This window comes from Odocoileus virginianus, unplaced genomic scaffold (assembly GCF_023699985.2).
Source record: "Odocoileus virginianus isolate 20LAN1187 ecotype Illinois unplaced genomic scaffold, Ovbor_1.2 Unplaced_Scaffold_6, whole genome shotgun sequence".
NCBI classification, from domain to species: domain Eukaryota; kingdom Metazoa; phylum Chordata; class Mammalia; order Artiodactyla; family Cervidae; genus Odocoileus; species Odocoileus virginianus.
In genome coordinates, this window is record NW_027224268.1 from 2,955,078 (window position 1) to 2,977,686 (window position 22,609).

The window sequence follows — 22,609 nt, forward strand, 5'->3', positions numbered from 1 at the left end:
CTAATCCTAAACTCATTGTTTGGTCACACACCTTTCACTTAGTGAACTTGTAAGAATGTGGTATTTTCTCTATGGTATAAAATTTGTATGGTGTGAAAATGAAGAAAACACATCTTTTAAATTTTGTTTTCAGTGCAACAAAGTACACTATAAATTCCCTAAATCACAGATTTATGACATATGTGAATTCTGGTATTTCCTTCTTTTGTCAAATGCATGATACTGCTTGGATGCCAGGGACATGAATTTATGTAATGAGAAACATATGGTATAAACACAATATGACAACTATTATATATTTCTTTGATAAACAGAAAAAGAATATGTAATTTTTTTGATGCTAACTACTCTTCAGATTGTAAAGATAAGCTATCCCATGTTTGCTACTTGGCTCCATTAAGATGACTTAATTACTAAAACATTTTAGATGACTGCATATTCTCAAGAATTAAAATACAATATAGATCTGAAGGAAATATGTGACTGTGATCAGAGTTTACTGTTAAAAAGTCTATTTTGTTTGCTTTCAGTCAATAAAGGTTTACATGGCACAGGTCCATGGGACAAAGCAGGGAACAAGAGAAAATTCCTGCTCTGAGAACTTCCTTATAATGAGGGAAAACAAGCAATTAACAATTAGATAAAAGCAAACCAAACCCAACAATACCTAAAAAAGATCATACACCATGATCAAGCTGGATTTATTCCAAGGTCACAAGGACAGTTCAACGTTGGCAAATCAATCAGTGTGATACACAACATCAACAAAAGACAAAAACCACAAGATCATCTCAACAGGAGTAGGAAAAGCATTTGACAAAACTCAATATTCATTCATGATTAAAAACTCTCAAAATGGGTAGAGAGGGACCATATTTTAACACAATAAAGGTTGTTTACAACAAACTCACAGCCAACATAATATTCAGCAGTAAAAAGCTGTAAGCCTTCCCACTAAATTCAGGAATAAGACAAGGATGCCCACTCTCACCACTTCTATTCAACATAGTATTAGAAGTCCTAGCCACAGCAATCAGACAAATATCTAGGAATAAATTTAACCAAGGAGGTATAAGACCTACACTCTTAAGACTTGAAAACATTGATGAAGAAAACTGACGATTCCAAGAAATAGAAGGATAGCCCATGCTCTTTGAATGGAGGAATTAAAATTATTAAAATGGCCAAACTACTGAAAGTAATCTATAGATTTAATGCAATTCCTGTCAAAATACCCATGACTAAAACAAATAATCCTGAAATTTATATGGAACCCAAAAGGACCCCAAATTGCCAAAGCAATCTTGATAAAAAGAACAATGCTGAAGATATGACCCTCCCAGACTTCAGACAATACTACAAAGCTACAGTAATCAAAACAGCATGGTATTGGCACAAAAACAGACACATAGATCAATGGAACAGAGTGGAGAGCCTAGAAATAAACTGACACGCCTACAGTCAATCTACAACAAAAGAGGCAAGAATATACAATGGAGAAAATATAGTCTCTTCAATAAGTGGTGCAGGGAAAATTGGACAGCTACATGTAAAATAATGAAATTAGAACATTTTCTCATACCATATACAAAAATAAACTCAAAATGATTTAAAGACCTAATTGACCTGAAACCATAAAACTCTGAGAAAAAAACATAGGTAAAACATTCTCTGAAACAAATCGTAGCAATATTATCTTGTGTAAGTCTACTAAGGCAAAAGAAATAAAAATAAATGGGGCCTAATTAAACTTTTGCATAGCAAAAGTAGCCATCAATAAAATGAAAAGACAACCTACAGATTGGGAGAAAATATTTGCAAATGATGAGACTGACAAGGGGTTAATATATGAAATATACAAACAGTTCATACACCTCAATATCAAAAAACCCAAACAACTCAGTCAAATATGGGAAGAAGACCTAAATAGACATTTCACCAAAGAAGGCATACCGATGGCCAACAGGGATGTGAAAAGATTCTCAATATTGTTCATTTAGAGAAATGCAAACCAAAACCATAATGAGATATCAGCTCACACCTGTCAGAATGGCCATTATCAAAAAGTCCAAAAATAAGAAAATGTTGGAGAAGATGTGGAAAAGAGGGAACTCGTCTATACTACACTATTGGTAGGAATGTAAATTTGGTACAGCCACTATTCCAGTCACTGTCTGGAAAGCAGTATGAAAGTTCTTAAAAAACTAAAAATAGAGCACCGTATGATTCAGCAATACAACTCCTGGGTATATATCCAGAAAAGATAAAAATACTAATTTGAAAACATACTTGCCCCCCAATGTCCATAACAGCATTATTTACAATAGCCAAGACATGGAAGCAACCCAAGTGTCCATCAACAGACAATGAGGTTTAGAAGACACTATATATATATATGTGTGTATATATATATACATACATACATACATACTCAGTATATACATATTATATATATATATATATATATATATACATATATATATATACACACACATATATATATAGAGAGGCCTCCCAGGTGATCCTAGTGGTAAAAAATCCACCTACCAATGCAGGAGACTTACGAGATGTGAGTTCAATCCTTGGTTCAGGAAGATCCCCGCCTAGGAGGAGGGCATGGCAACTTGCTCCAATATTCTTGCCTGGAGAACCCCATGATGGACAGAGGAGCCTGGAGGGCTACAGTCCATAAGGTTGCAAAGAATTGGACATGACTGAAGAAACTTAGCAGACATGCAGGGTATGTATATATACACACATATATGTATGTTTGTGTGTGTATATACACACAATGGAATACTAGTCAGCCATAAAAAAGAATGAAATATTGCCATTTGCAATGTGGCCGGACCTAGAGAATAGTATGCTTAGTGAAATAAGTTGGACAGAGAAAATACAAATACCATATGATATTATCTATATGTGGAATCTGAAAGATAACACAAATGTATATGCAAAACAGACACAGACTTACAGAATATAGAAAACAAACTTGTGGTTTGAGAGAGGAGAGAGAAGGGGAGGAGGGACAACTTTGGTATATGGGATTAACAGATGCAAAATACATATATACATAAACAACAAGCATATACTGTGAAGCATGGGGAATTATAGCCATTATCTTATAATAACCTATAATGGAATATAATCTGCAAAAATACTGAATCATTTTGCTATATACCTGAAGTTAATACAACACTATAAATCAAATAAACTTCATTAAAAAACTATAAAAATTTAAAACCAAGTACATAAATGCATAAGTAATATAACACGCTTTTAATTGTAGAAAAAATTTTTAAATAATCTGGACATCTTGTTACCTACCTAGGCCCTCTCTTGATTTGGCTTTATAAATCACAGGAAAACAGAACTGGAGATTTTAGTCAAGTCATTAACTTGTGTTTGGCTTTACATGTCATTTATTTAAACTGCAACTGCTTTTTAAAGCCTATCTTTCAGGACTTCCCTGGTGGCCCAGTGGTTAAGATTCTGCCCTTCCAATGCTGGAGTCCTGAGTTTGATCCCTGGGCAAGGAACTAAGACCAGTACATGCTGCATGGTATGGGGGGGAGAAAAACCTGTCTTTCAAAGAAACATTTTAATTAAGATCTTTTAAAATAACAAAACATTCATTTGATCTCCTTTGGAGACATGGAGAAGGGTATTAATCACAGCATGTGTACTTTTCAAATGTGACTTTGGACCTCATGCAAAATAGCAGTCCAAAGCTTAATTATTACTAAGTCCCAACTGATCATGAATAATTCAACATCAGGAAATGCAGAGAAATAATAAAAGTGCAAACTTCAGCAATAAAGCCACACAAAACTTCCTACTTCTCAAATAAGGTCAAATGCCTTTAGAGTAGTTGTGTTATATTATTGAGCTTTGCTTCCACTTTGGGGAGCTAACTTAAGAATATTTTCTCTACTGTTCTTAATGAATCGAACCACAGACATGACCCAAACCTGCAAATGAGTGTCACCTGGATGTCAACACTACTACTGAAGTACAGTCCAGCTCCAATCTCCTTACCCTGAATGTGACATGACCCATTTTCTTGTAATGAGAGCATCATGAGCATGTAATTCTGAGATCAAATATGGCTGGACTTCCAAGACTTACAAACCAAGTGTTCTATCTCAAGCTGCTACCAATTCTTGGTGAAAGTGAATCATTTGATCATGGTATTTCTTCACCAGTTTTTAGGGACAATGAGAATACTCTTAGATGTTTGACATTTAGAAAGTTTGTACTCTGATTTAACTGTAAGTACGAATAGATACAAGACACTGTCATTGGAGGAGGTGACAAGTCTGCTGTGCTGTGCTGTGCTAAGTTGCTTCAGTCATGTCCGACTCTTTGCGACCCTATGGACCATAGCCTGCCAGGCTCCTCTGTCCATGGGATTCTCCAGGCAAGAATACTGGAGTGGGTTGCCATGCCCTCCTCCAGGGGATCTTCCCGACCCAGGAACTGAACCCATATCTCCTGTGTCTCCTGCATTGCAGACAGATTCTTTACCACTGAGCCACCTGGGAAGTTCCTCAAGTTTGCTATCCATGGTTTAATCTCTTCTTGTGCTTTTCCCTTTCTGTCCTATGCAAATTGATGCAAGGCCAGCTGGAAGTTCTGGTTTCTACTCTTTTTCATAAAGGCATGGACATGAGAAATAATGAATTCTAAGACAAATTTTGGAAAATAAACTACAGAAGTAGACCCCATTTTACCTGATTATCCTCTATCTTTATTTTGTTTTGACTTTATTTTATGATATAAAATTTCAGAGCTAGATGGCACCTTGTGCATGATCTGGATCACTTCCACAAATATAGAACTGAGGTTAAAGCCCCACTTCTTACTAACTGCATCACATGGTATGCATTATTTTTCTTCTTAATTTCCTTAACTGTGAAACAGGAAGAAGCTACTTTGCAGAGTCATTGAGAAGTTACATGAGTTGATATAAACTCAGCCCTTAGAGGAGAAGGAAATGGCAACCCACTCCAGTATTTTTGCCTAGAGAATCCTGTGGACAGAGGAGCCTGGTGGGCTACAGTCCATGGGGTCACACAGAGTCAGACATGACTGAAGCGACTTAGCATGCATGCATGCATTGGAGAAGGAAATGGCAACCCACTCCAGTATTCTTGCCTGGAGAATCCCAGGGATGGAGGAGCCTGGTGGGCTGCCGTCTATTAGTCACACAGAGTCGGCCATGACTGAAGCGATTAAGCAGCGGCAGCAGCAGCCCTTAGAATGGGCTTCCCCAGTGGTTCAGTGGTAAAGAATCTGCCTGCAATGCAGAAGGTGCAGGAGACATGGGTTCGAACCCTGGGTGGGAAGATTCCCTGGAGGAGGGCATGGCAACCCACTTCAATATTCTTGCCTGGAGAATCCCATGGACAGAGGAGCCTGGTGGGCTACAGTCCATAGGGTCACAAAGAGTCGGACACAACTGAAGTGACTTAGCACTCACACATAGCCCTTGGAATGGTGCCTGGCACAGGGCAAGCACCCACTAAGTGTTAGATGACATTGGGGTTGGAAATATTTTTTGTGAGACATATCCAAGGCCCACAACTAGAGAAAGGCAACCAGGACTTCTGACTCCCAGCCCCAAGTTCTTTCCATAACACCACACTATAAAACTAACCTTGGTTTTGGAGCTTGGGGGTTAAAAAGTTCACCTCCCAGTTATACTGTTGATTAGTATACCAAAGAGGCTGTATATTGTCACCCTACTTATTTAACTTATATGCAGAGTATATCATGAGAAATGCTGGACTGGATGAAGCACAAGCTGGAATCAAGATTCCGGGAGAAATATCAGTAACCTCAGATATGCAGATGACACCACACTTATGGCAGAAAGTGAAGAACTAAAGAGCCTCTTGATGAAAGTGAAAGAGGAGAGTGAAAAAGTTGGCTTAAAACTCAACATTCAGAAAACTAAGATCATGGCATCTGGTCCCATCACTTCATGGCAAATAGATGGGGAAACAATGGAAACAGTGACAGACTTTATTTTCTTGGGCTCCAAAATCACTGCAGGTGGTGACTGCAGCCATGAAATTAAAAGACGCTTGCTCCTTGAAAGAAAAGCTATGACCAACCTAGACAGCATATTAAAAAGCAGAGACATTACTTTGCCAACAAAGGTCCATCTAGTCAAAGCTGTGGTTTTTCCAGTGGTCATGTATGGATGTGAGAGTTGGACTATAAAGAAAGCTGAGCACCAAAGAATTGATGCTTTTGAACTGTGGTGTTGGAAAAGACTCTTGAGAGTCCCTTGGACTGCAAGGAGATCCAACCAGTCCATCCTAAAGGAAATCAGTTCTGAATATTCATTGGAAGGACTGATGTTGAAGCTGAAACTCCAATACTTTGGCCACCTGATGTGAAGAGCTGACTCATTGGAAAAGACCCTGATGCTGGGAAAGATTGAGGGCAGGAGGAGAAGGGGATGACAGAGGATGAGATGGTTGGATGGCATCACTGACTCGATGGACATGAGTTTGAGTAAACTCTGGGAGTTGGTGATGGATAGGGAGGCCTGGTGTGCTGCAGTCCATGAGGTCACAAAGAGTTGGACATGACTGAGCAACTGAACTGGATACCAAAGAGGTATGCATTTGGTAGACCTAATTTTGTGCATAATGACAAATACAGAGCCAATATTAAATGTAAGAATTCCACTAATGCTTCCTATCATAAAAAGATTCTCTGAAAGTTGTCTTCTTTAGCTTCCTATTTTCTATAATAAATCCTCTAAAGGTTTATTCTTCAGCTATGTTAGATCCCAAACACAATCATGTCAATAAAAAACTCAGTCTAGGACTTCCCCTGTGGCACAGTGGAAAAGAATTCACCTGCCAATTCAGGGGACATGGATTTGGTCCCCAGTCTGGGAAGATTCCACATGCCGAGGAGCAACTAAGCCTGTATACCACAACAACTAAGCCCGCACTCTAGAACCCACAAGCCCCAACTACCAAGCCTGTGAGCTGCAACTACTGAAGCCCACATGCTCTAGGGGCAGTATGTCACAACTACTGAGTTCACGTGCCAAGAGCCTGGGCTATGCAACAAGAGAATCCAGCATAATGAGAAGTCAGCACACCGCAACAAAGGGTAGCCATCACTCGCTGCAACTGGAGAAAGCTCATGCAAAGCAACAAATACCCAGTGCAGCCAAAAAATAAACAAATTAAAAATGTTATTTCTAAAAAAAGAAAGCTCAGTCCAAAAGTGTGTACTATCCATACACCCTAAGATTCATAGTAGCAAATATTAACACTAGCCAAAACATGAAAGCAACCTAAATGTCCAAAATCAGGTGAGTGGATAAAGAAGGTGCAGTACAAAATACAATGGAATATTACTCAGCCACAAAAAAGAACAAAACAATGCCATCTGGACCTAGAGGTTATCATACTAAGGGAAGTAAGTCAGAGAGATACAAATATCATATGATACAACTTCGTGTGGAATTCAAAATATGACATAAATGAACTTATTTACAAAACAGGATGAGACTTATAGTCATAGAAAAGAAACTTCTGGTTACCAAAGGGGGAAGGGAGGGGAACAGGTATAGCGGAGTTCAGGATTTGCAGATACAAGCTACTATACACAAAACAGTAAACAACAAGGTCTTACTCTATAGCACAGGGAACTATATTCAGTATCATGTAATAAACTATAATGGAAAAGAATATGAAAAAGAATATATGTAAATATATTTAAAGCTGACTATATATATATATATATAACTGAATCACTATGTTGTACAATAGAGACTGACACAACATTGTTAATGAATTATACTCCAATTTAAAAAATAGTAAATGGAAAAAATGTATTATCTCATGGTGGTGTAGAGAAACATTTATGTTTCAATGAAAAGTACTGTTTAGATCACACCCTTCCTGGTTTTCTGAGTCTAGCCTTTCATTGTCTTTGAGCTATTTTATTGCAAGCTGTAAGTTACTAGTATAACAATGCAAAATCATTCATATCTACAGACATGTACATCCTGTCTTCTGGAGATTCAAGTAACTACCCTCCCTCATGGTGGAAGAGGACAGTTTTGGTTCCATTTGCAAGCTCATTTCAAAATTTCTGATTTATATGTGTCTGTTCTTTGGCTTCTCCTTTGAACTAGTTGTAATATCTTACTAGTTCCCACAGTAATTAAATAAAATCTTTTTTTTTCCATTTATTTTTATTAGTTGGAGGCTAATTACTTTACATCATTACAGTAGTTTTTGTCATACATTGAAATGAATTAGCCATGGATTTATATGTATTCCCCATCCCGGTCCCCCCTCCCACCTCCCTCTCCACCCGATCCCTCTGGGTCTTCCCAGTGCACCAGGCCCGAGCACTTGTCTCATGCATCCAACCTGGGCTGGTGATCTGTTTCACCCTAGATAATATACATGTTTCGATGCCGTTCTCTTGAAACATCCCACCCTCGCCTTCTCCCAGAGTCCACAAGTCTGTTCTATACATCTGAGTCTCTTTTTCTGTTTTGCGTATAGGGTTATCGTTACCATCTTTCTAAAGTCCATATATATGTGTTAGTATACTGTAATGGTCTTTATCTTTCTGGCTTACTTCGCTCTGTATAATGGGCTCCAGTTTCATCCATCTCATTAGAACTGATTCAAATGAATTCTTTTTAATGGCTGAGTAATATTCCATGGTGTATATGTACCACAGCTTCCTCATCCATTCGTCTGCTGATGGGCATCTGGGTTGCTTCCATGTCCTGGCTATTATAAACAGTGCTGCGATGAACATTGGGGTGCACGTGTCTCTTTCAGATCTGGTTTCCTTGGTGTGTATGCCCAGAAGTGGGATTGCTGGATCATATGGCAGGTCTATTTCCAGCTTTTTAAGAAATCTCCACACTGTTTTCCATAGTGGCTGTACTAATTTGCATTCCCACCAAGAGTGTAAGAGGGTTCCCTTTTCTCCACACCCTCTCCAGCATTTATTGCTTGTAGACTTTTGGATAGCAGCCATCCTGACTGGCGTATAATGGTACCTCATTGTGGTTTTGATTTGCATTTCTCTGATAATGAGTGATGTTGAGCATCTTTTCATGTGTTTGTTAGCCATCTGTATGTCTTCCTTGGAGAAATGTCTGTTGAGTTCTTTGGCCCATTTTTTGATTGGGTCATTTATTTTTCTGGAGTTGAGCTGGAGGAGTTGCTTGTATATTTTTGAGATTAATCCTTTGTCTGTTGCTTCGTTTGCTATTATTTTCTCCCAATCTGAGGGCTGTCTTTTCACCTTGCTTATAAGTTTCCTTTGTTGTGCAAAAGCTTTTAAGTTTCATTAGGTCCCATTTGTTTATTTTTGCTTTTATTTCTAAAATTCTGGGATGTGGGTCATAGAGGATCCTGCTGTGATTTATGTTGGAGAGTGTTTTGCCTATGTTCTCCTCTAGGAGTTTTATAGTTTCTGGTCTTACATTTAGATCTTTAATCCATTTTGAGTTTATTTTTGTGTATGGTGTTAGAAAGTGTTCTAGTTTCATTCTTTTACAGGTGGTTGACCAGTTTTCCCAGCACCACTTGTTAAAGAGGTTATCTTTTTTCCATTGTATATCCTTGCCTCCTTTGTCGAAGATAAGGTGACCATAGGTTCGTGGATTTATCTCTGGGCTTTCTATTCTGTTCCATTGATCTATATTTCTGTCTTTGTGCCAGTACCATACTGTCTTGATGACTGTGGCTTTGTAGTATAGTCTGAAGTCAGGCAGATTGATTCCTCCAGTTCCATTCTTCTTTCTCAGGATTACTTTGGCTATTCGAGGTTTTTTGTATTTCCATACAAATTGTGAGATTATTTGTTCTAGTTCTGTGAAAAATACCGTTGGTAGTTTGATAGGGATTGCATTGAATCTATAGATTGCTTTGGGTAGTATAGCCATTTTGACAATATTGATTCTTCCAATCCATGAACACGGTATATTTCTCCATCTGTTTGTGTCCTCTTTGATTTCTTTCATCAGTGTTTTATAGTTTTCTATGTATAGGTCTTTTGTTTCTTTAGGTAGATATACTCCTAAGTATTTTATTCTTTTTGTTGCAATGGTGAATGGTATTGTTTCCTTAATTTCTCTTTCTGTTTTCTCATTGTTAGTGTATAGGAATGCAAGAGATTTCTGTGTGTTAATTTTATATCCTGCAACTTTACTGTACTCGTTGATTAGCTCTAGTAATTTTCTGGTAGAGTCTTTAGGGTTTTCTATGTGGAGGATCATGTCATCTGCAAACAGAGAGAGTTTCACTTCTTCTTTTCCTATCTGGATTTCTTTTACTTCTTTTTCTGCCCTGATTGCTGTGGCCAAAACTTCCAAAACTATGTTGAATAGTAGTGTTGAGAGTGGGCACCCTTGTCTTGTTCCTGATTTCAGGGGAAATGCTTTCAATTTTTCACCATTGAGGGTGATGCTTGCTGTGGGTTTGTCATATATAGCTTTTATTATGTTGAGGTATGTTCCTTCTATTCCTACTTCCTGGAGAGTTTTAATCATAAATGGATGTTGAATTTTGTCAAAGGCTTTTTCTGCATCTATTGAGATAATCATATGGTTTTTATGTTTCAATTTGTTAATGTGGTGTATTACATTGATTGACTTGCGGATATTAAAGAATTCTTGCATTCCTGGGATAAAGCCCACTTGGTCATGATGTATGATTTTTTTAATATGTTGTTGGATTCTGTTTGCTAGAATTTTGTTAAGGATTTTTGCATCTATGTTCATCAGTGATATTGGCCTGTAGTTTTCTTTTTTGCTGTGGCATCTTTGTCTGGTTTTGGAATTAGGGTGATGGTGGCCTCATAGAATGAGTTTGGAAGTTTACCTTCTTCTGCAATTTTCTGGAAGAGTTTGAGTAAGATAGGTGTTAGCTCTTCTCTAAATTTTTGGTAGAGTTCAGCTGTGAAGCCATCTGGTCCTGGGCTTTTGTTTGCTGGAAGATTTCTGATTACAGTTTCGATTTCCTTGCTTGTGATGGGTTTGTTAAGATCTTCTATTTCTTCCTGGTTCAGTTTTGGAAAGTTATACTTCTCTAAGAACTTGTCCATTTCTTCCAAGTTGTCCATTTTATTGGCATAGAGCTGCTGGTAGTAGTCTCTTATGATCCTTTGTATTTCAGTGTTGTCTGTTGTGATCTCTCCATTTTCATTTCTAATTTTGTTAATTTGGTTCTTCTCCCTTTGTTTCTTAATGAGTCTTACTAATGGTTTGTCAAGTTTGTTTATTTTTTCAAAAAACCAGCTTTTAGCTTTGTTAATTTTTGCTATGATCTCTTTAGTTTCTTTTGCATTTATTTCTGCCCTAATTTTTAAGATTTCTTTCCTTCTACTAACCCTGGGGTTCTTCATTTCTTCCTCCTCTAGTTGCTTTAGGTGTAGAGTTAGGTTGTTTATTTGACTTTTTTCTTGTTTCTTGAGGTAGGCCTGTAATGCTATGAATCTTCCCCTTAGCACTGCTTTTACAGTGTCCCATAGGTTTTGGGTTGTTGTGTTTTCATTTTCATTCATTTCTATGCATATTTTGATTTCTTTTTTGATTTCTTATATGAATTGTTGGTTATTCAGAAGCGTGTTGTTTAGCCTCCATATGTTTGAATTTTTAATAATTTTTTTCCTGTAATTGAGATCTAATCTTACTGCACTGTGGTCAGAGAAGATGACTGGAATGATTTCAATCTTTTTGAATTTACCAAGACTAGATTTATGGCCCAGGATGTGATCTATTCTGGAGAAGGTTCCATGTGCACTTGAGAAAAAGGTGAAGTTGATTGTTTTGGGGTGAAACGTCCTATAGATGTCAATTAGGTCTAGCTGGTCCATTGTGTCCTTTAAAGTTTGTGTTTCCTTGTTCATTTTCTGTTTAGTTGATCTATCCATAGTTGTGAGTGGGGTATTAAAGTCTCCTACTATTATTGTGTTACTATGAATTTCCTCTTTCATACTCGTTAGCATTTGCCTTACATATTGCGGTGCTCCTATGTTGGGTGCATATATATTTATAATTGTTATATCTTCTTCTTGGATTGATCCTTTGATCATTTAAATAAAATCTTTAACATATGTTTATATCTTTATCATTTCACCTTTAAAAAAATTATCTTTTAATTAATCTTAACCTTTATAATAAGAGCTATCTGACATATTAGATGAAATATTTGAAATATAATACAAATATATATATATATACATATGTTTACATATAATTAGGTTTTATTTTATTTGTGAGGCATAGATTTATTAACTCAAACATTTCCAGTTGAAAGTGAAGTGAAAGTCGCTCAGTTGTGTCCGACTCTTTGCGACCCCATGGACTATACAGTCCATGGAATTCTCCAGGCCAGAATACTGGAGTGGGTAGCCTTTCCCTTCTCCAGGGGATCTTCCCAACCCAGGGATTGAACCCAGGTCTCCCACATTGCAGGTGGATTCTTTACCAGCTGAGCCACAAGGGAAGCCCAAGAATACTGGAGCAGGGTAGCCTATCCCTTCTCCAGTGGATCTTCCAGACCCAGGAATTGAACCAGGGTCTCCTGCATTGCAGGCGGATTTTTTACAACTGAGCTATGAGGGAAACCCATTTAAGGATTGGAGGAATGAATATTGTTAAAAAGTCCATACTAGGGGGTGAGAGGAAGATTCAAGAGGGAGAGGATATATGTATACTAACAGCTGATTCACAGTGTTGTATGGCAGAATCCAACACAACATTGTAAAGCAATTAGCCTCCAATTAAAAAAAAATTTTTTTTAATGGAGCAGGGGGAAATGAAAACAAAAACTGGGTCACAGACATCATTAGAGCCTAGAATAAAGCCTCATCTGGAAGATTCCCTCTCAATTAATCAATTAAAGGATCTAGTAAATGTTATTTTTTTCTTAAAAAAAAAGTTCACACTGATCAAGGCAATATACAGGTTTAATGCAAAATCCTTATCAAATTATCAATGGTATTCTTCACAGAATAAGAATGAATAATTCTAAAGTTGATATGGAAACAGAAAAGGTCTCAAATAGCCAAAACAACTGGAGATATCACACTCCCTGCTTTCAAACTATACCTCAAAGCTAATCATCAAAATGGTATGGTACTGGTGCAAAAACATACACATAGATCAATGGAACAGAATAGAGAACCCAGAAATGAAACCACACATATGCAGGCAATTAATCTATGACAAAGTAGGCACAAATATACGATGGAGAAAAGACAGTCTCTTCAATAAATGGTGTTTGGAAAACTGGACAGCTATGCGCAAAAATAATCAAACTGGACTACTCTCTCACACCACGCACAAAAAGAAATTCAAAGTGGCTTAAAGACTTAAATGTTAAGACCTGAAATCATAAAACTTCTAGAAGAAAACATAGGCAGTAAGCTCTTTGACATGACTTCTAATATTTCTTTCCATATGACTCTTCGGGCAAGGGAAACAAAAGCAAAAATAAATAAATGGGACTACATCAAACTAAAAAGCTTTTGCACACCAAAGTAAGCAATACACAAAACAAAAAGGTAATTATTGAATGGGAGAAAATATTTGCAAACAGTATACCTGATAAAAGATTAATATCCAAAATATACAAAAAATTATACAATTCAATACCCCCCCAAAAAAGAAAGCAAACAACCCAATTTAAAAAATGAGAAGAGAATCTGAATAAACATTTTTCAAAGGAAGACATATAGATGGCCAACAAGTACTTGAAAAGAAGCTCAACATCACTAATCATCAGGGATGTGCAAATCAAAACTACAAGGAGGTACCACCTCACACCTGTCAGAATAGCTATTATCAAAAAGACAACAAATAACAAATGTTAGCAAGGATGTGGAGAAAAGGGAACCCTTGTGTACTGTTGATGGGAATGTAAATCGGTGCAGTTCAGTTCAGTTCAGTTCAGTCGCTCAGTCATGTCCAACTCTTTGTGACCCCATGGACTGCAGCACGCCAGGCCTCCCTGTCCATCACCAACTCCTGGAGTTTACTCAAATTCATGTCCATTGAGTCAGTGATGCCATCCAACCATCTCATCCTCTGTTGTCCCTCTTCTCCTGCCTTCAATCTTTCCCAGCATCAGGGTCTTTTCCAATGAGTCAGTTCTTCGCATCAGGTGGCCAAAGTATTGGAGTTTCAGCTTCAACATCAGTCCTTCCAATGAACACCCAGGACTGATCTCCTTTAGGATGGACTGGTTGGATCTCCTTGCAGTCCAAGGGACTCTCAAGAGTCTTCTCCAACACCACAGTTCAAAGCATCAATTCTCTGGTGCTCAGCTTTCTTTATAGTCCAACTCTCACATCCATACATGACTACTGGAAAAACCATAGCTTTGACCAGATGGACCTTTGTTGGCAAAGTAATATCTCTGCTTTTTAATATGCTGTCTAGGTTGGTCATAGCTTTTCTTCCAAGGAGCAAGCATCTTTAATTTCATGGCTGCAGTCACCATCTGCAGTGATTTTGGAGCCCCCCAAAAATAAAGTCTCTTACTGTTTCCATTGTTTCCCCATCTATTTGCCATGAAGTGATGGGACTGGATACCATGATCTTAGTTTTCTGAATATTGAGTTTTAAGCCAACTTTTTCACTCTCCTCTTTCACTTTCATCAAGAGGCTCTTTATTTCCTCTTTGCTTTCTGCCATAAGGGTGGTGTCATCTGCATATCTGAGGTTACTGATATTTCTCCCAGCAATCTTGATTCTAGCTTGGAAGGGAAGGTTATTTTCCCAAAATTACCGAAGTCCTTCCAAATATACACCTTCCCCCCCAAATAGAATCACAACACAAAAGTATTTGGAAACTGAAACTTAAATGAGTAACTATGTCATTCGTCTGAGTTTCTGGAGAATGAAAATACGGGAAACACTAAAACCATTTGAACATTTATCTGTGATAGGTAATCAGAGACAGAACAGTAGGTAATTCAAAGTGACAATTTCAAACATTTTACTGGGTGTTAAACATTTTGGGAGTGAGGGCCTCATCAGACATCATAGGCAATGTTCAATTTCCTGTCAAGATGCTTTTCCCATTGTACACCCAGAATAGATGACTGTCATTTTAGTAAACACTCTGTCCTTAGTATACAGGAAAAGGCAAAGTCACAAATGACCCACGTGTAGAGATTACCATACTAAGAAAAGTAAGTCAGACAGAAAAAGACAGATATCATGTGATACTGTCTATATGTGGAATCTAAAAAAATGACACCAACGAACTTATTCACAAAACAGAAATAGACCCATAGACATAGAAAACAAACTCATGGTTACCAAAGGGGAAGGGAGGGAACAAGTTAGAAGTTTGGGGTTAGGACTCCCTTGGTGGTCCAGTGGCTAAGACTCTGAGCTCTCAATGCAGGGGGCCCAGGTTTGATCCCTGGTCGGGGAACTAGATCCCACATGCCACAACTAAGACCCTGCACAGCCAAATAAATAAATAAAAATAAATACTTTTATTTTTTTTTAAAAAGAACTTTGGGGTTAGCAGATACAAATTACTATATACCAAACAGATAAATAAAGCCCTACTGTAGAGCACGGGGAACTATACTCAGTGTTTTGTAATAATATAAGAGAATAGAATCTGACAAAAAATATATATATATATAATAAATATAACTCACTTTGCTATATACCTGAAACACAACATTGTAAATCAACTATACTTCAATCAAGATTTTTAAAAATATTTGAAACCAGAAAAAAAAATGACACATGTTCAGTGAGTTGTATATGACACACAAAAATATAGCCAAAGACTTTATAAATGTCAACATCTGGGTACTATAAATGCTGATATTCAAAATCTATCATTTAAGCAGATGAAAGAATATATATTTGGAGGGAAACATACTGGCAGGAAGGTTATGGTTCCAGACCTTCAGGAGTTTAATGGTTTGTTTTTTTTTAAAGAGAGTTTGAAGTTGGTTGAGACAGGACTGGTGTTTTAAATAAAATATGGGTTTCAACAGCAGCACATATTTCCTATGCTATAAAGATGCTGTTTTGATTTAGAGCTGTAGTGTTAAGGATTTTTTCCTGCTATTTCCTTCTGGAGAGGCACAGGACAAATCATTTCATCCTGAAGTCTAAGTGACAATAATGGTTCTAAGAAGACTACATCATCCTGTCCTGTTCATTCCTAGAACTGTTGTCCAGGGACTAGATATCTTCCATAGGTATGGAGAGCCTGGACCTTGTTGGAAAGATGAAACCTGTAGGATTCTGGCAGTAGGAACTGAAGAAAAGGAGTCAAAGAAGGAAAAAAAAAAAGAATCAAGATTTGATAACAAAATCAATATAAGTAGTAAGAAAGCAGAAACAAAAGTTAAAGACAATCTTAAGGTTTTCATTTGGGAACCTCTCACTGCTACAAAGCAAGCTGTTAAAAAAGTATCACATCTGTATGAGAAAGAAATAAGAGAAACTTATTCAAAGAATGATGTCCAACGAACAGCTAGAAGCATGGAACTAGGGTTCAGATAAGAAGTTGAGGCTGATCCACATTGAAAGCTAGTTACCCACAATCTTGGAGCATTCTTCGGATTTATAGAGAATGAAAATTAATTTTCTTTGTAGACATTTGGGAAGAGGCTCTGAACTATCATTTATAAACAAAAAGATTGAGATTTACTGCTTAGCATCCTCTGAAGTTGTTATAACGGTGCTGAAAATGTTCAACAGAATGATAATTTCTGGCCACATTTAACATCATTGGCAACAAATTCCTTTGATGAAAACGGGCATTGATCTCAGAGAGTGCGAGGCAGCCCTGGCCCCTGAGGCAGACATGACGTGGACATGGGCCCACTGAGCACAGATGTGGCGAGACCCGGTGAATCCGGGCAGATCTGTCCAGCCCTGAGCTACAAGGATGCTCACCAGCTCTGTCTTAGCAACTTGCTCTCGTGTATTCAGGCCTCAGCAAAGACCACGAAGGTCATGGGCAGGCTGCCAAGGGACGGTCCCTGACCTTACTGCAGAGCGGTGAAGAGTGAAGTTGAGAAAAGCAAACTTCTCCCTGTTGTCAAGGAAGTAGTGCGGGGAAGGCACTGAAGTGAGCATTTCTAACGAGATCCCAGGAGCTGGGCAGTGAGCATTTCTAACGAGATCCCAGGAGTTGGGCAGGACCACCCCTCCATCTCTGTCACACTACCTGTTTCATTTTTCTTGTGACCTTTCACGTTTTGAAATTACTTATCTGTTTGTGTACTGGATTGCTCATGGGTGGGCTGATCTATTCGTCTACTAGTAAATTCCCTAAGAGCAGAAGAGCAGGGACTTTTTTTTCCCCACAATTCTTTCTTATACTTTAATCTTTGTATTCTCAGCGTTAGCAGAGTTCCCCTGGTGTTCAAATCAAGTAAGTAGGGAAAAAAATTGTAATCTGCTTATCTGAATCCTATCTCCTTGTGATAATCTGCTCCCAGTGGAACATACTAGATACAGCACTGCCTAGATTCTGGCCTCAGTGGAGCCAGGCTCACTATGATCTCAGCTAAATGGACTTTGGTAGGAAGGGTGCGACTTCAGTGAACATAGAACATTTGCTGGGCAATTTTGGGGGGAGATTCAGCTGCAGTATTGTACACTGAAGGGAAAATCCTCCAAATGGGACAGAGGGTTCATGGTGCAGGACCTCCAGTTTCTGTTGAAGCTGAGTATGATCACTATCTCATTGTTCAATGTAAAAGACAAGGCCTGAAATTTCTCAACAATGCATGTTTGTGTCATAGACTTGGGGATTAAAACCACATTTCTCTGGATGGGGGACCGGATCAGAACCTGGCCTGCAGTTTTTGTACTTTGCAGAAATCTCCTTAATCTTGGGGTCTTCCAGTAGGGAAGAGTCCTCTGGGTTGGCCTGCGGTTTATCTGGAGAGCCCAGAGGGCTATGCAGGCTTCCCAGATGGTACTAGTGGTAAAGAACCCGCCTGCCAAGGAGACACAGCAGCTGAGGGGTCGAGACCTGGGTCAGAAAGATCCCCTGGAGGAGGGCATGGCAACCCATTCCAGTATTCTTGCCTGGAAAAGTCCATGGATAGAGGAGTCTGAAAGACTGCAGTCCATGGAGTTGTAAACAGTCAGACTCGACTGAGGACACACACACACCAGAGGGCTGTATAGTATGACAGTTATGCCCCTGGAGTGGCATTAGTGGCTCCATTCCTCCTTCCTGTATGAAATAGGGGTGACAACCTGGTTAGTCACTGTATTTTATTCCGGGTCTGCTCAACAGCATTGTGTGCGTGAACATACAACAAGGTACTACTGTAGAGTACAGAGAACATATTCAGTATCCTATAAGTCATAATGGAAAAGAAATGTTTAAGAAAAGATGTGTGAGTATATATGTATATATCTCTATTAATATGTATATTTGTGAATATATATATATATATATATGTATATATATTTCTGAACCACTTTGCTGTACAGTGGAAATTAACACAACATTGTAAATCAACCATACTTCATTTAAAAAAAAATTTATTTATTTATCTGGCTGTGCTGGTTCTTAGTTGCAGCATGTTCTTAGTTGTGGCATGTGGGATCTAGTTCCCTGATCAGGGATCAAACCCGAGCCCCCTGCATTGGGAGCTCGGAGTCTTAGCCACTGAACCACCAGAAGTCCCTATACTTCAATTTTAAAAAGATTTTTTTTAAGTTAAATAAAGAGTCCTTTGATCTGGAAGTCACTGCAGTTGGAGATTCCAATGGCTTTCACCAACCCCACCATGGTCTCCCAGGCTTCCAAGAATGCTATTTTACTGGTGAGGACATCGCCTTTCTTGGGGGTTTGGGGAAAAGTCTTCCCCAGGCTGGAATCCCAGCCATTAAGATAAATGTCCAGATGGTCCATTTTTAAGTCCTTAAGGATCTTCTGACAGATTTCCTTCACCAGCTTCTCTCAAAAAAGATGGACCATAACTTATTCATGATGAAGAGGTCCCCGTGCTTCACAACCTTCTCTCAGATGACTTTCCCCATCTTATTCTTCTTCTGATAAGACACAGGCACAGTCAACGTGGTGGTTTCCTGCACCAATGGCCTCCTTCACAGGCTCCTTGACTTTGCCGGTGGGAGACTTTCATGTGTCCAGGCCCACAGTGGATGCCCTGGCTTTGGTATTGAGCACCAGAAAGTGGCCATGGTCAGTGCAGACACAGTTCTGAGCAAGGAGATAGGGACCCTGTGCCCTGGTAAAGAGGACCGACCCTCATGTGGGGATCTGTTCAGCATATTCACTTTTGTATTCCTAGCACTTAACACAGAACTTGGCAGATCACAGATGCTCCAGAAGTACAGGTGAATGAATGAGGCTTTTCAAGATTAATTCCTTTATCCCTTTACTCCCCTCTTACTGCTTCAGTGACTGCTCCTTCATACCTTAGGATCTAGACCATAAGTGATAGAAGGCAGTGCCACCTGACTGCCAGTCCAGGAAGTGCGAGTTACTGGTCTAAGCTGAGATACAAATCTTCTACCAAAATGTACATCTGATATGCCAGTCAGCAGTGTTTATCAGGATGACTTTTTTTTCATAGTAAGATTTTATTGATGAAGGAAATTGCACTCCATTCTAGCACAGGCTAATCTCATAAAACAGTGTGTGAACTGGTACCTGTGTTCAGGATGCACTGTGACCAGCACAGACACAGGGGTTAAACAACTAATAAAATATATTTTCTGACTTCAGAAAACTCACAGGAAGGAGAAATACACAGTTTAAGATACAATTACCAAATTCTGTGTCAAGTCATATAATAAACAGTTGTGGGAGAAAACACGGAATTCTTTATGTCAGGAGAAAAGATATTTCTGATGTGCTAAATAAACCTTTGGAGGTAAATTAGCAGCATGGCTTAATTTAGCCATTGCTGTCAGTCACCTTCATACAAGAGAAAAAAAAAGAAAAAAAAAACACGGAATTGTGGAAGTAATAAGGAATTGTGGGAAAGAATGGAGAATTGTGAGAGCTGTGGGAGAAAACAGAATTTTAAAAGAGAATGGAGAATCAACACAGAGAAACAGAAGTGTGAGAGTAATATTAAGAGGAAACCGAATTGTGAGAGAAAAATGGAGAACTGTGTGGGAGAATGGGAAAATCCCAAGAGAACACGGAGTATTTTAGGATAGAGGATTATAGACGAGATATGGAACTGTGGAAATGAATGGAGACTGAAGGAGCTGCATGGAACTGTGGAAAAAATAGGGACTTGTGAGAGTTGGGAATTGTGAGAAAGAATGAAGAATTGCTAGAGAATAGATAGCTGGGAAAGAGAACAGAGAACTGCCTGACAGGAAAAAATGGGAGAGAAAACATGGAATTGTGGGAGAGAATGAGAAATTTTGGGAGAAACAGTGATTTGTGGCGACAATGAGGAATTGAGGGCACGAGTAAGGGATTGTGGGGGCTAGATGGCATTGTGGGAGAAACTTATATGGAGAGGTTGCATGGAATTGTGGGAGCAAGTGGGGGGATTTTGGGGGCCGTGGGGAATAGTGAAGGGTGCACAGAATTGTGGGAGTGATGGGGATTATGGGGGCCACTGGGGATTGTAGGGGAACAGTGACGAGTGAGAGAGAGGGCTTTGTGGAATTGAGGGAAAATAGTAGGGGCTGCCTGGAATTGGGCCATAGAATGAAGAATTATGGGAAAAGCGGTGATGGGGGAGTGAGTAGGAAATGGGGGAAAAGAGAATTATAAGAGCAAAAAGAATCATGGAGAGATCAAGAATTGTAGGAAATACAGGAAATTGGGGGAGGGAATGGAGAATTCTGGAAGAGAATGAAGAATTGAGAGAGACAAGGAATTGTGGAAGCTGGAGAAATACAAAAGGAGCACTGATAAAGATGAAGAACTATAGATTTGGAAAGGCAACTCACTTTACGAGGACCAACCCTAAATCGAGCTAGCAACCCAGAAAGAGTGGCTGATTGACCTCTGCTAACCCTTCAGGTCTGACAGGGGCAGTTCCCATCACAGTGTCATGGACTGGCACTGCCTCATGTGTTCCAAGGTCTGATATTACTATTCCTATTATTCCAGACCATATCGCTGCTTCACACAGGGTTGGCTCGGCCTCCATTCAGAAAGTTAAATGCAGCGGATTAGTGCACTTTGCCACACTTGAAACTCTACCCTGAGGATCCCTGAAATGTGTGCCCCATACCCATTTTTCATGTCACTTTGAGTTGTCAGTCCAGAAAGAAAAGGAACATAGGTCTTTGCTCAGTGACATTTTCCCTCTTTTGTACTTTATTTTCCATTGAAACTAGGAAATCTGCTCATTCATCAGGAAATGGCCCATTTATCATTTTTATGAATAAATGTAATGAGAATGCTAGTTTCAACTTGGAAGTGCTATACATATAAATCATTGGCTTTGGAATGGAAAAAAAAATTCTTTGCTGACCTCTGGCCAAGAGTTGAGAGCTTCGTATTGCTGCATTTATACATTGATGATTTTGTGTTTACAATTATAACCAGGGAGATCTCCTGGATGTAATTCAGGACTCTTTCACTTCTTGGTCAATAATACTTTCCATATGTTAGTTTAGAAAAGCTGTACCTCTCTCTTAGCAGCCTTTCCCCCTCTAAAACGCCAACAGCTTTTAAAGACTTAGGGATATTTCACTTTTTCAGTGGGAAGAACATTGTCATGTTACAGATAGTTACCTTCTCTCTGAAGTATTTTCATGCCTATACATATATGCATGTGTGCTCAGTCACTTCAGTTGTGTCCGACTCTTTGTGACCCCCTGGACTGTAGCCCACCAGGCTCCTCTGTCCATGGGGGTTCTTCAGGCAAGAATACTGGAGTGGGTTGCCATTTCCTCCTCCAGGGGATCTACCCAACTCAGGGATCAAACCCACATCTGTGTCTCCTGCATTGCAGGCAGATTTTTTACCACTGAGCCACCTGGGAAGCCCCTATACATACATATGGACTCTTTAAAGACTCTTTAAGCCAAAAGTCAGCCTCCCTTTTGCCCGTGTCCTCTCATCACTCAGTATCCCTTCCTGGAGATAGTATTACCATTTCCTATGTACAAATGATTCATTTTCAAAATGAACATGTGTTTGAACTCAAACTGTTTTCCACTAATATTATTCAATATTTGATGTAGCAAAATTCCACTCCAACAACATAATTTGCAATGAACTGAAACAATATGACCCGAATGCGTGTAGCCCCACAATGACTGTAAATGGGGTTAAGTAGTAAACCAGTCAGTCAGTACACTGGAATCAGACACCTGAATTATCACCTAGTCAGTGACTTCTGGGCCAGGGGAAACTTTGGGGGTCATTGTCAATCTGTAATTTGCTTTCATGTGCACCAAAACTTCCTACCATTTTAACCCACTTCAACAGCTTCAGTCCAACTTAGAAAGGCAAAGCCCAGAATGTCCTGAGACAAACAAAAGACCTGCTAAGTCACTGGGGAATGGTAGCCAGTGTTTTCCAGCCTGTTTCAAAATTGAGACGTAATGTGCTGGAATTTCTCAAATCTGTGCCATAACAGTTAGGGACGGCAG

General features: G+C 38.9%; 1 non-coding gene across 1 annotated transcript; it reads left to right on the forward strand.

Moving 5' to 3' along the window:
- Window positions 1–19,848: 19,848 nt before the first annotated feature.
- LOC139033441 (small nucleolar RNA SNORA19) lies at window positions 19,849–19,967 on the forward strand. The gene has a single exon (XR_011486020.1). It is a non-coding gene; the product is annotated as a small nucleolar RNA SNORA19 (small nucleolar RNA).
- The last annotated feature ends 2,642 nt before the right edge of the window (window positions 19,968–22,609 follow it).